Source organism: Biomphalaria glabrata, chromosome 6, assembly GCF_947242115.1.
Source record: "Biomphalaria glabrata chromosome 6, xgBioGlab47.1, whole genome shotgun sequence".
In the NCBI taxonomy this organism is placed as follows: Eukaryota; Metazoa; Mollusca; class Gastropoda; family Planorbidae; genus Biomphalaria; species Biomphalaria glabrata.
Window position 1 is genome coordinate 38,559,962 of NC_074716.1, and position 12,902 is coordinate 38,572,863.

The following is a 12,902-nucleotide window of genomic DNA, read 5'->3' on the forward strand; positions in this document are numbered from 1 at the left end:
CACAGTGTCCAGATATCTGCATTGACCTCAATGTCCAGATATCTGTATTCACAGCAGTGTCCAGATATCTGTATTGAACACAGCGTTCAGATATCTGCATTGACCACAGTGTCCAGATATCTGTATTGACCAGTGTTCAGATATCTGTTTGACCACAGCGTTCAGATATCTGCATTGACCACAGTGTCCAGATATCTGTATTGACCACAGTGTTCAGATATCAAAACTGACCACAGCGTTAAGATATCAACACTGACCACATCGTTCAGACATCTGCATTCACTACAGTATTCAGATATCTGTATTGACCAGTGTTCAGATATCTGCATTGACCACAGCGATACAAATTTATTTGATCATTGACATCAACTAAAAGTCTCTCCAACGCAAGTAGGGCTTCAATATTAATTTTCTTGGAACAGAAACATATTTTTTGTTTGACCAAATAAAAAACAAAAACCTGTAAGCGCCACTTTGCAGTGTTTATCATTATATCATGTAATGAATACATTCGTATACTTTTCTTACTTTTTTTTATATACCTTTTCCCTTGTTACTATTGCTAACTTAATAGTGAAATCTACAGTTGTAACAGAAATATATTGAAGGATAATTAAGTCTATTATTATTTTTTATAAAATCTAGTTCTTGCTTTCCTAAACAATACCTAATAGCAGCAGACCGGTACATAAACCTGAACCTAGAAAGTTGACACAAACAGTAGACATTTAGCAAGACCTGAGTAGGTCGGGGGAGGGGGGGAGGGACTGTTTCGGTTCTCCCCGCCTCTCCACGTCGCCTCTCCGACTACGCCAAGAGATTTGTGGAAAACCTTTTTGCCTCACAACAGTATGTGAGCTTTCTGACACCATTGGTAAGCATGGGGCCGGGAAGGGGGGGGGGAGATATGGCGTTCAAAGACTAAGAGTATTATGGTCAAAGACAAAAGTACTGTCGGATGCACACACATACACACTTGGAAAAAAAACGGTTAGTAGGTCACGTCTGACTGAAGGGCAGATCTACGGAAACTATGTGTGACCTGATTTGGAAGGGTTTTTGTTTTCTTAAATATTTGTTAACACGTACGGAGGAGGCCATTTTCCTGTAACGTTCGGAAAAAAAAGTTTGAGAGGTGAAAATATGTTCCCCTCCTGTTACCTTTGTTTTTTTTTCCCCTTCCTATACACCCCCCATGCCCCTCTCTCCTACGCCCCCTGCATCCTGGGGTTCCAGAGTTTACAGTGCGATACAACAATAAACAGTGGGGAGAAACGTGTAGTGTGAAAGGACTGATTAGCTGTGAATGTCCGGAGTAGATGGAGAGACACAGGTCGAGATACCGGGCCGGGGAGAGGTTTGGAACCAGAGAGAGAGGAGGAGAGTAGTGATGAACATAACTAGGGATGATGAAGAGAGAGAGGAGGGGAGTAGCGAGGAACAGACGTAGGGATGATGAAGAAAGAGAGAGGAGGAGGGGGAGAGAGAAGGAGATAGGGTGGGTAGTGAGGGAGAGAGACAGAAGATCCACTTTTCTTATCTCATATACTAGGACAAATACATATAAATGGTCATTATTTCCTAGTGTCAATAGAGCATAAGAACGGGTTGATTGAAAGCAGGCAAGAAAACCAATGATTTATTAGATTCTAAGTCCACTATTAGTAAGTAACGGTAGATTTGATAAGATTGTGCATTACGTCATGCCAATGCTGTAATATGACGCGGTAACGAACTAATGGTCTCCACTGCTCACAGATGTCGAGGTCACAGGTCAGTGGTGAGGCCTTCCATATTGAATGGTCTCGGTCCAACCCTCTAGTTTGTGTATTACATTTGTTGGGGAGACACTCGGTGAGAAGGACTTTTTAGTAACTCTGGTTTGTTTACAAAGTTTGTACTACTGCATGCACCTCTGTTATTGTACTTTGTAGTGGCCTATTCCTATTCGAGGCTTATGAGTGGTGGACATATATGGGGCAAAGGTGTGATCGAAGGGCACGGCCCTAAAGATATCCAAAATATGGAAGTTTGTTGCAATTTGTGGAAGCTGAACTCTTCCGGTATGTCAAGCCACTACCCTATGGTATTTATGGTTGTAGGAAACAAGTTGGAAATTCATTCAAGCTACTTTTATGATTTGTACTTTCAATGGACACGTCGCTTAAAGTACAGATTGGTGTGTGTGTGTGTGTGTGTGTGTGCAACGGAAATAGTAACAATACAAATCTAGGTCACACAGATTTAACTTTTTGAAAAAATGAGGTCACTACAAAGTAGTGTTTTTTTTTAAAGGAATTTTTAGTAGTCAACTTCCCACGCTGTACACTTTGGCGTGAACAGAAAATATTTTGGTTTTCTAGTCACGTGACTCTGAGAGGCAGGTGTCGAGTTTACTACAGGAATGTTGTCGTCGTGTATTTATTATTGTCAAAACTGGGTCAAAAATATTCCCCAAATTCAGCGTTCTAAAAAAAAAAGATGTTGATCTTTTCATTCTCGTGGTTTTCCCTCCAAAAATACGATCGATATCTCATGGCGTAGGAAGACGTTTAGAGCGAATGTCATTGCCCAAGAGCTCACAACCTTAGCCTCCATAATCTAGATAGAACAAGAGAATTGAGTGGTCAGAACAACTAAAAAAGGCAAATTTCTAAAGCAACATTATCACAGGTACAGACATTTCGTTAGATGCTACCAACACAGACACATTGAAGCTGATAGAATAAAGGTTTCAAATAATTGATTAAAAAAGACTTGAACCAGTGGCGTAACTTAGGTATTTGATTTCTATCGCGGGCAGCTTCTTTAGATGCCATCCAGATAACGAAATTAAAAGATGTTTCTTTAAAGGTCCATCAAACTTTTACCTTACAGATTAATTTCCGTTCAAGATCTCCCACCTCCTCCAGCTGGGTGAGCGTTGTAATGATTTGTATTGCATATGATAGGAAAAATTCGTTTAAGTGGTCATTCTTCCTTACTGTCGTCAGAGAACCGGTTGCCTGAATCAGGCAGGAAAAGTAATGATTTATCCCATTTTAAGTCTCTAATTAACATGCACGCTTAGATTAGAATGACGCGATTATCTTTCTTTTTTAAAGGAAAGTCTTTAATTTAAAAGATAAATATTAAAGATAATCAGGCATTCCACACCTCTTATTTTTTTATTTAATTTGTAAAAAAAATTACAATTTTTAAAATGTATCCAGTTTTCCAACCATTATTCAGAATTTCACGGCACTGCTGACCCGGAAGTGAGATGTACCATTTCCTCATTCACAAGGTGGCATATGATACACGAATAGTTCCGGATACACGAATAGTTCCGGATGACAGATAAGACGATGGCAACAGATGCCAGAAATGACACCCACTTCCTACTTACAAATTAAAGTTAACCCACGAAAGTTGAAATCCTAGCTCTTATCTTATAAATTGCAGACGTCACTGGAAATGTTTGAATCTTAGGTTACCAAATGCGTCTTTGATAAAATTGTACTGATTGGAGAATAGTGTGCTCATTTCAAATAGAAAACAATGAAGAAACTTTATTAGATTTTGTTGGAGATTTTGTTCAAACTTAAGATGTCATTTTACTAGAGAGTTTCATCTATGGCGGAGAATCTACAAATAGCAATATGTTTTGGAGTCTCCGGTGTGCAGAATACGGAGAGTGTTGATAGGCTTTTAAAACAAAAATTATATGATAATTTGCCTGAACTTTTCAGCATTTGTAGAATCAAATTTTGTTTTTTAAAACTCAGTTGCCAACATTGAATTTTAATTTAGCGTCTTTGACATTGATTAGTTTCATTTTAAATCTTCAAATAGTTCGAATTGAAAATTAAAGTTTTGTTTAATTCAAAGTGGGCTTAGACCAGATGTTAAGGTCATCTGTTTATATTATACGCTTAACGATTAGGGTGTCATGTGGCCAGCACAACGACCAACCGCCTTTACTTTCCTCAACTAAAAGCAGGTTAGAGTTTTATTAGAGTTGGGTGTATTCTGGGGCGCCCTGAAAATCCAGAGAGTCAAAATCCCAGCCTTCACGTAGATTCGAACTCAGGACCCCAGGTTTGGAAGCCAAGTGCTTAACCACTCAGCCACTTATTGTATAGCTATTGAGGAAACAACTGCGTGTAAGTATAAGATTTAGTCTTCGGCTATGACACATCTGTGTGAGAGATTTGATATTGACGTCTGACATTGAGGTCTGAAAATGAAGTCTGGCAGTAAAGTCTGTCAGTGAAGTCTGTCAGTGAGTCTGGCAGTGAAGTCTGGCAGTAAAGTCTGTCAGTGAGTCTGTCAGTGAAGTCTGGCAGTGAGTCTGGCAGTGAAGTCTGGCAGTGAGTCTGGCAGTGAAGTCTGGCAGTGAAGTCTGGCAGTGAAGTCTGGCAGTGAGTCTGGCAGTGAAGTCTGGCAATAAAGTCTGGAAGTGAAGTCTGGCAGTGAGTCTGGCAGTAAGTCTGTCAGTGAAGTCTGTCAGTGAAGTCTGGCAGTGAAGTCTGTCAGTGAAGTCTGTCAGTGAAGTCTGTCAGTGAAGTCTGGCAGTGAAGTCTGGCAGTGAGTCTGGCAGTGAAGTCTGGCAGTGAAGTCTGGCAGTGAGGTTTGGCAGTCAGACTGGAAGAATCGAAATTGTGAAGACAAGCTGATGTATACAAAGTAGCTATTGTGTTGTTTGCGATGTTACTCCTAGGAGCATTCCTGAGAGATAAATGGATCATGGCTGGATCATATGTCACGCTCTCCAGCTTACTGATGTGATCCAAAGGAATGTTTCGCACGTAGTTGCAGAAGCTGCTGGAGGGAATGTCATCTATTGATACTCCCAACGTCTAAGGGGCTCTACTCCGAATTTCAAAGTTGTCTCTTGAAACATTTAGGCAGTGAGAATTTGAAGTCAGAGTACCCATCTTTTAGATGAATTAGCTTACAAGGCTGAAGAGCTGAAACCGCTTATCTGTGTGGCCCTGCTCACCCCCACCCCCAATCTCCTTGGCCCTGCTCACGCCCCACCCCCAATCTCCTTGGCCCTGCTCACGCCAAACAATAAAATGACACATTAAGGTTTAAATAATATTTACTATGAAGAAAGCATGTAACAATTGAACAAATACGACTTGAAGTTTAGCCCACATATCTCTTACGAAAGCGCCGTGGTCCCTAATGCTCCGCCGAACTTCTTATACAGCCTGTACGTTCTACCCAAATATCTACTCCTGATTCTACAACTTCTCGATCTCTGACCCTCCCTACAATAGCATTAAATGTGAAAGTCAACATCAACACTGGTTCATTTTCTCCCGTAAACAGATCACCGACTTCTCTCCCCTGGGGTCTTTACTAACTTTCAGGTTATCCAACCAGGAAATACTCCCTTTTGAAAACCATTCGGAATAAAAGAAATGAAGAAGAGAGAGAGAGAGAACAACTTTTGACGGAGGATGAAAGAATGAAATGGTATTGCTTTCGGGCGTTTGCGGTTTCTCTCCTTCAGGGGCAATAAACCACGGAAAATGGTGGACTCAAAGGAAGACAATGCAAACACGAGACTTCACTAACCTGGTGAAAGCAAGGATTTGCTGGACCGGCGATCGTTTCCATTACTTCTGCCAGGCGTATAATAGTTTCTTTCATTGGCCCCGACTGGTGTTAGGACAATTTTATGGTGGTTTGAAGACATAAAGGTGAGTGTGGGTGTATGTGTGGTGGCAGAATAATTCAGCACTACCCCTACTACTGACATTTACTTTGTGTAGTTATGATGTTAAAATTGGTTCAATTGAACGTACAACAGCGTTACATTTATTGTTTCAATTCTTACAGTTCATATTTTTTAACTGCAGGAATTTTCTTAAACGGATGTAACTGTTTGACCTAGTCACCAACTTTAAAAGCGAAAGTACAGCCACGGAGAATGAGACGTTGGTCAGAGATCGAAGCTGGACAAATGTTTTGCTGTTGCTCCAAAGCCAACAACGCCTTGAGACTTGCACAAACATGTCAAGGATAAACAAGATTTCAAAGAGTTTATTTTTTATATAGGCTACAACTCATAGGTTGCCCTTATACAACTCATAGGTTGCCCCTATACAACTCATAGGTTGCCCCTATACAACTCATAGGTTGCCCCTATGTGTCCACATTTTTGTAAGCAACATCAGAAGGCAGGTCTAGATTTTGTTTAGCACTCACACCACCACCATTTCTCTCTCTCTCTCTCTCTAGGTCTATCTATCTATCTATCTATCTACCTATCTATCTATCTATCTATCTATCTATCTATCTATCTATCTATCTATCTATCTATCTATCTATCTATCTATCTATCTATCTATCTATCTATCTATCTATCTATCCAGGGTCGGTCCTAACAGTTGCGGGGCCCTATGCGAAACTGATTGCGCGGGGCATAGTCTGGAAATAATAAGTGAAAATTAAGATTTTGTATTAGAAAAAAAAAATCGACTTTGAATTTTATTATTTTATTTATTTTATTTATTCTTTACTAAGTTTAAAATTGCTATCAAATTAACTTTACTTTACGAACCTTGCAATCTAAGACATATTTATATGCCAATGACTATAAAAGTAAATAAAATATTGGAACTTCCGATTAAGGTGAAAATTAGCCCGATTATTACATTTTATTTTTTCTTTTATCGCTCGTAGAATTGGCGTTTTCTGAAATAAACGCAACTTATAAATGACAATTTCGTCTTTTTTTTCATGAGATTTTAATGCATTCAGGAGATTTCCAGGAATTTTTCGTATATATTTTGCAATTTTATGATTACACCTAGAATTAGCGCGGGGCCTGTGGAAGCGCGGGGCCCACTGCGACCGCATAGGTTGTTGTGGCCTAAGACCGGTCCTGTATCTATCTATCTATCTATCTATCTATCTATCTATCTATCTATCTATCTATCTATCTATCTATCTATCTATCTATCTATCTATCTATCTATCTATCTATCTGTCTGTCTATCTATATCTATCTATCTATCTATCTGTCTATGTATCTATTTTTCTTTCTTTCTTTCTATCTACTTGCGCACCGAGTCGCTATATTCCTGGGTAGACAATACAGATTGAGCTAACTATAAAAAGCATAGAAATAATCATTTAGCGACTAAAAATTGGAAACGTATTGGTCCATTGCCAATCCCTAAAACTCGTTTTAAAACCTGAAGACAAAAACTAGACATATGTCATTAGTCTACTGATTAGAAATGAATTGAAAGCAATAGGTAACAAACACTAGAGCAAGAGCTGCCAATCAGAAGACGTCCTGGGCCAAAGAAATGAACACATTGGCAAGACACTGTGAAGACCAAGATTACTGAATGAGAGAGTAATAGAAGGAATGTGTGCAGTAGATTGAAATCAAAGACTTGAGACTCAAATTGACAGAAGACAATAAGCAAATATTATAAGAGATTATTCGTGATAATAATTGTCGTATGCTTTTACCATGGCCCATTCTAGTGACCAGTGTGTTATATTATTGCAACTGGTCAGACTGTATTGGAGTAGTATGTTTGTGTTGGGGTGTCATACCTCTACCATCTCAAGACGGCACCCTGGTGGAAACGCTCATTAGTAGAGATGGACAGATGAACCGGAAACAGGACACAGTTCCACTGACTAACACGAAGATCGGACGATAGGACTCGAACCAAATGTTTCCACAACTCGCATGTCAAGCACGTCCCTCGATACTTAGAAAGTTTGTTTTAAAGATTGTTTTGTTGGTTGGTTTGTTGGTTGGTTGGTTTGTTGGTTGGTTTGTTGGTTGGTTGGTTTGTTGGTTGTTGTTTTATATACCTGCAAACAGACCATAATAGTAATGCCATTGATGTGTAGGATGAGTGCAGTTAGCCGTGTTTCACTAGACTACAAGGTGGGATGTGTGGCCGAGAAGTACGCTTGAACTTGGTTTGGCTACCTATCAAGGGAGCTCGAGGTTCGACACCCGACTTGAGCAGAGTGTTTTATGAACGCCCAAATGTAGCACAGAAAACATATCGACTATCCCCTCCCCCTCCCCCACTGGTCCACAACTGAGATTGGACCATAGCACTCTGAGCATGCTATAAGTATTAAAGTTGCTATTCAAATAAATAAATAAAAACAGTTGCGACCTGCATATTTTTCAACATTTGATGCAGACAAATCTACTATTAACCATGCATCCTGACTAATTGGTTTCGAAATAATTAACCATTTTAATATCACAGTACCATATGCGCTTGTAAATATTTTTACCCCAACAATTATTGAAAAAAAAAATCATGGACATCTAAAAATTATCCAGTTACTGGTGTCTGTGTTTTAAGGGGTATCGATGGTTATAGGATTATGTTTAATAAGTAATGTAATCTACAATAATGTTCAAGTTTGTATAATTGATATGTGGATCTGTTAGGGCTGACCTCACTGTAGTTCCGGCACTGATTAGTAAAGCCAATAAACGAACCAGTCGATTCCAATGAGCCAATATTTACTCTCTCTCTTAATGTAAACGTCCATTGGAAAGTCAAACTACACAATCTACACGAAGGACTAACCAAAGATCAAGCGCCCCAGCCCTCCCCTTCCACACCATTAACTGGGGGGAATTAATCCGCGTTAAGGCGTGTTGATCCGCTGTGAAAATAGGAACGTGTCCGCCCTGGAGAAAGGTGACAGACCCCAGGTTCGGACTTATCCTCAGAGTTATGTTAACACGGCCATCAGGTGTCAATGCGGCGTGTGGGTCAACCGCAAGCGGACGATGACCTGTGACAGCATACCTTCAAATCTAAACAAATGCTCTCACCCCATAGGGAAAAAAAAAACGAGCAAAAGGGGGGGGTTGAGGAGGAGGGAGAGAAATCATCAAGCAGTTATGCGACCATCGCTGTTCTGCTGTCAAGACTGCCTTGTCAAAGTATGGCGGTTCTCAACTTGCTATCATCTAACTTTTTGTCTATGCTGTTCACAACCTGAAGCAGTTCCTCTATTTCAAAGGTTTGAGACGCACTTATGGTTTTCTGCATGAGTGGCCGATTCAACACGATGGTAATGTACTAGGTTCTAGAAGTTTTCATTGAATTCATAAAGATGGCTGCCTCATGGTGTGATATGCCCTGAAACTTTACTCACGAGGGTCCTGAGTTTTGAACTAGAATGTGACAATCTTCAGTTCTGATGGAACGATTCCATCTTTTGAAAGAACTCGATGTAACGAAAATGGCGCTTTTGTTTTTCTGTTGTCCATTCTTTTCTTCACGTTGACTTCTCGTCTGCTCAACTACTGGCTGGTGGTTAGAAGACAAAGAGTGTCAGTGTAGCAAGGAAGACTGGTATTGATATGTGCTCTTCGGACTGACGTGCACACGACATCGTGTTGGAATTCAGCCCGCATCCACCCACAGAAGTCCGGCAGGAGAATTGAATTTGGACGTAATAATCTTACATTTTGGAATAAACATCTGAAATAAATGAAACAAGAAACAAGAAAAACTTTGAAAATAGTTTAGAAAACAAACAAACCTTAAATGAAGTGTAATTGTATCAATTAGTTTGGATCAGTCATATAATTACACTTGTAAATAGATCCAGACCAACAGCAATAAATCTGTGCCATTAATATTTTTTTTACGAATTATTTTTGTTAGGCGCTTTTTCATGCCTTTAGCTTTCTCAATGCGCTAGATCTGGACCAGTTGGGACAATCGGGGAGGGGGGGGGGGAGACAGAAAGCAATATCTGGGTGGATTTCACCGTAATTGGTTTTTAAAAGCCTGTACCAAAAAAAAAGGGGGGGGGGGGGGAAAAGGTTCATGTAGCTCAGGCCTCCTCGACAAAACGTGCCCCAACCATTCTGCGAGTGAGGTACTTAATTAACACAAAGATTGTATACTTATATATTGTTTATTACAATTAAGAACGGCAACATATAAAGGGTACTAACTCGGTTAATACCACCAATTCAGTGAAGTAAAATTTCTTTCCCTTATTCGAAATACCAAACAAATAATTAATAACCGATAGTTAATTAACTAATTGGTTAATTTTCTTTAGAAGATTTGAAACAAGAAGAGTGGCCAGGGCGAAAGAGCGCCGAACCAACAAAAAGCTGAGAGAAGAAGCAGGCCTATCTGCAACAGACCTAACCCACCCATGCCACGTATGTGGCCGGCTTTTTAAAGCGAGGATTGGACTTTACAGCCATCTTCGAATCCATAGGAAATGAGAAATGTGCTCATCTTCGACTGCGAAGGAGGAGCTATATAATTGGTTAATTTTCTTTATTGATTCTTGTGTTGTCAGGTAAAATAAATATTTGTACAAAATTTCAGCTTGATCCGAGATTGGGTGTCGGAGAAAAATCGTGTACAAACTTTTATCATACAGACAGATAGACAGAGTAATTTAATATAAGCTTTGTAACAAGGACTGATCCTTAAACTTTCTGTCGGCTTAATTGCACATTTGATTGACAAGTACTTTCATACTATTTAACATAAAAAATGTTTACAAAGTGTTGGAAAGCCTAATTGTTTGTTTTTAAATCTCTGAGATTAAGACAATGACTTACGAAGGCAACAAGAAAGTAAAAAAAAAAAAGACATCTCTTTTAAATCCATTTGTACTTCAATGTTCGTTAAAAAGTTCAAAGTTTTCTCAAAATAACATGAAGTTTGTTTTATATACTTCATAGTACACATATACATTTAACACGGTAGACATTAGTAAAAGATTGATCATTATTTTTTTTAATTTTTTACAATTCCTCTTTTCAGCTTCTAAACTCTTCGTGGGTTAAAGGGGGGGAGGGTACGGATATCGAAAACGGCTCTAACGATTTTCCTTGAAATTTGACAGTTTATGTATATCTTTAAGAAAACAATTTACTTGCTAACTTGCCACACGAGGAAACCTCTGGTTTTATGATTTTTTAAATATAATAATACTAGCAGTACACACCGGTTACGCCCGTTGATTTGTTCCTAGGCTTTATAATTTTATTTTGGCCGGAACACTCTTTTTTTTTTTTTTTTTAATTTTAATAAACGGGCCACATTTTCACTAACAACCTTACATACTTTTCTAGCCCGTGAATTAGGATATCTCTTACAGTAAAATTCTCATCCTCTCTTTCCTGAAAACCCCTTTCTTTTCTTTTTTTTTTATTATTTTAAAACTAGTCATGTTGTTTTTGAGTGTGTGTATTTTTGGTATCACTACGCCAAATAGATTTAATAATGTACAAGAAATGTTCACAACAAATATAAATATTAGTTACAGGTGTTTTTTCTGGTCAACTAGCTGCTTAAATTAAAAGAAAACATTTATGTTTGTTTATTAAGGCTAAGAATGGACTTTGTATTTAAATATCACGCACATGTTTTAAAATGGACTTTTTATGCAGCGACTTTCGGGCAGTAGCATGATAAGCAGCCGCAAAATTGTACTAATCAGTACCCTCAAAATTTTTTAAATAATCAAATTTTATTTTTTTTTTATTTTTATTACAAATCGTCGCCAAAAATTTCCGAAAAATTATGAAAAATCTACTAAAGCCAAATAACTGTTTGAAATCTCTCTTCTAATAAATAAAACAAATAATCTTCTTCTTATTTACGAAAATTGGTTGTTCCGGATTTTTATAAAAATATTTTAACTCTATTTATATAAATATTTACTTCTCTCGTACACTACATTTAATTGTCTAGCTAAAACGTTTTAAAATCTAATTTTCGTTAATATTATGTTTAGATTTTTAAGTAAAACATCTTCCTAACACCAAAGTATGGTTTGAAAATCTCTCCACAGGACTATGGCACATCAAAAATTTCATCCCAAAAATGTAATTAACGGTATTTGATTTATCAGGAATTCTAGGTATATATAGGTGCTTAAAACTATTGCGATGTTTCGGAAGGAAAATTAAAGGTTTATCAAATTTTCAATAGCTTTTAGTTGTTGTTTTTTTTTTTGGTCTCAAACAGCTGCCTAAATGGGGTTTGTCTTTTGCCAATGACTTTAACAGCAGCATTTCCTATAAAGTTTATTTTTATTTTTAATGCTCAGATTGCCATACCAGGCAGTGATATTGAAACTTAAAATATTGCAGATGTGAGCGTGATAAAACATAGCCAAGGCCTTTTTACTAACATTAAACGAGGACAGTTTTCTCAGTACATTTAATCTTTGCTGCCCCTTTTTTGCTGATGTAATCAGTATTTGCAGTAAAATTTAGTTTATTGTCGAGGATAGTACCAATGTATTTAAAAGTTCACACCTTTTAAATAGTCTCTCCAGCTACAGGTACAATATCATTTTCCTTCTTTGCCCTTCGAAAATCTATTATCATTTCTTTGTTGTTTTTTTTTACATTTAATAATAAAAAATTATCTTTACAGTATTTTTCAATGTGTTCTATTTCTCTGAAATACTCGTTTACGTCTGAGCTCTCTAAGAGCAGGACAAGAAGAGCCGCATCGTCAGCGAATTTTGTGAAGGAGCAAAAATGACTATCTGATTGAAAATCATTGGTGTACAAAATGAACCACAATGGCGATGTCACAGCCCCCTGGGGCGCCCCTGTGTTAATTATGCGTGCATTTGATATTACATTGTTTACCCTAACCCTCTGAGATCAATAAAGAACAATCTTACATAAGTGTTAGGTAAGTCAAAATTTTTGTAGACACCATTTAAAATATTTAGGATGGCATCGTCTACATCTTTACCCTTTTGGTAAGCAAATTGTAAAGGGTCTGACTTAGGTGCCGGTACTCAGTGATGGATTGCCTAACTTTTATCTACTAATAAATTAATAATAAACGTCGTTTAATTGCAAAAAAAGTCTAATTCTTTCCCCGGTGCGTACCGTCATAAAAAAA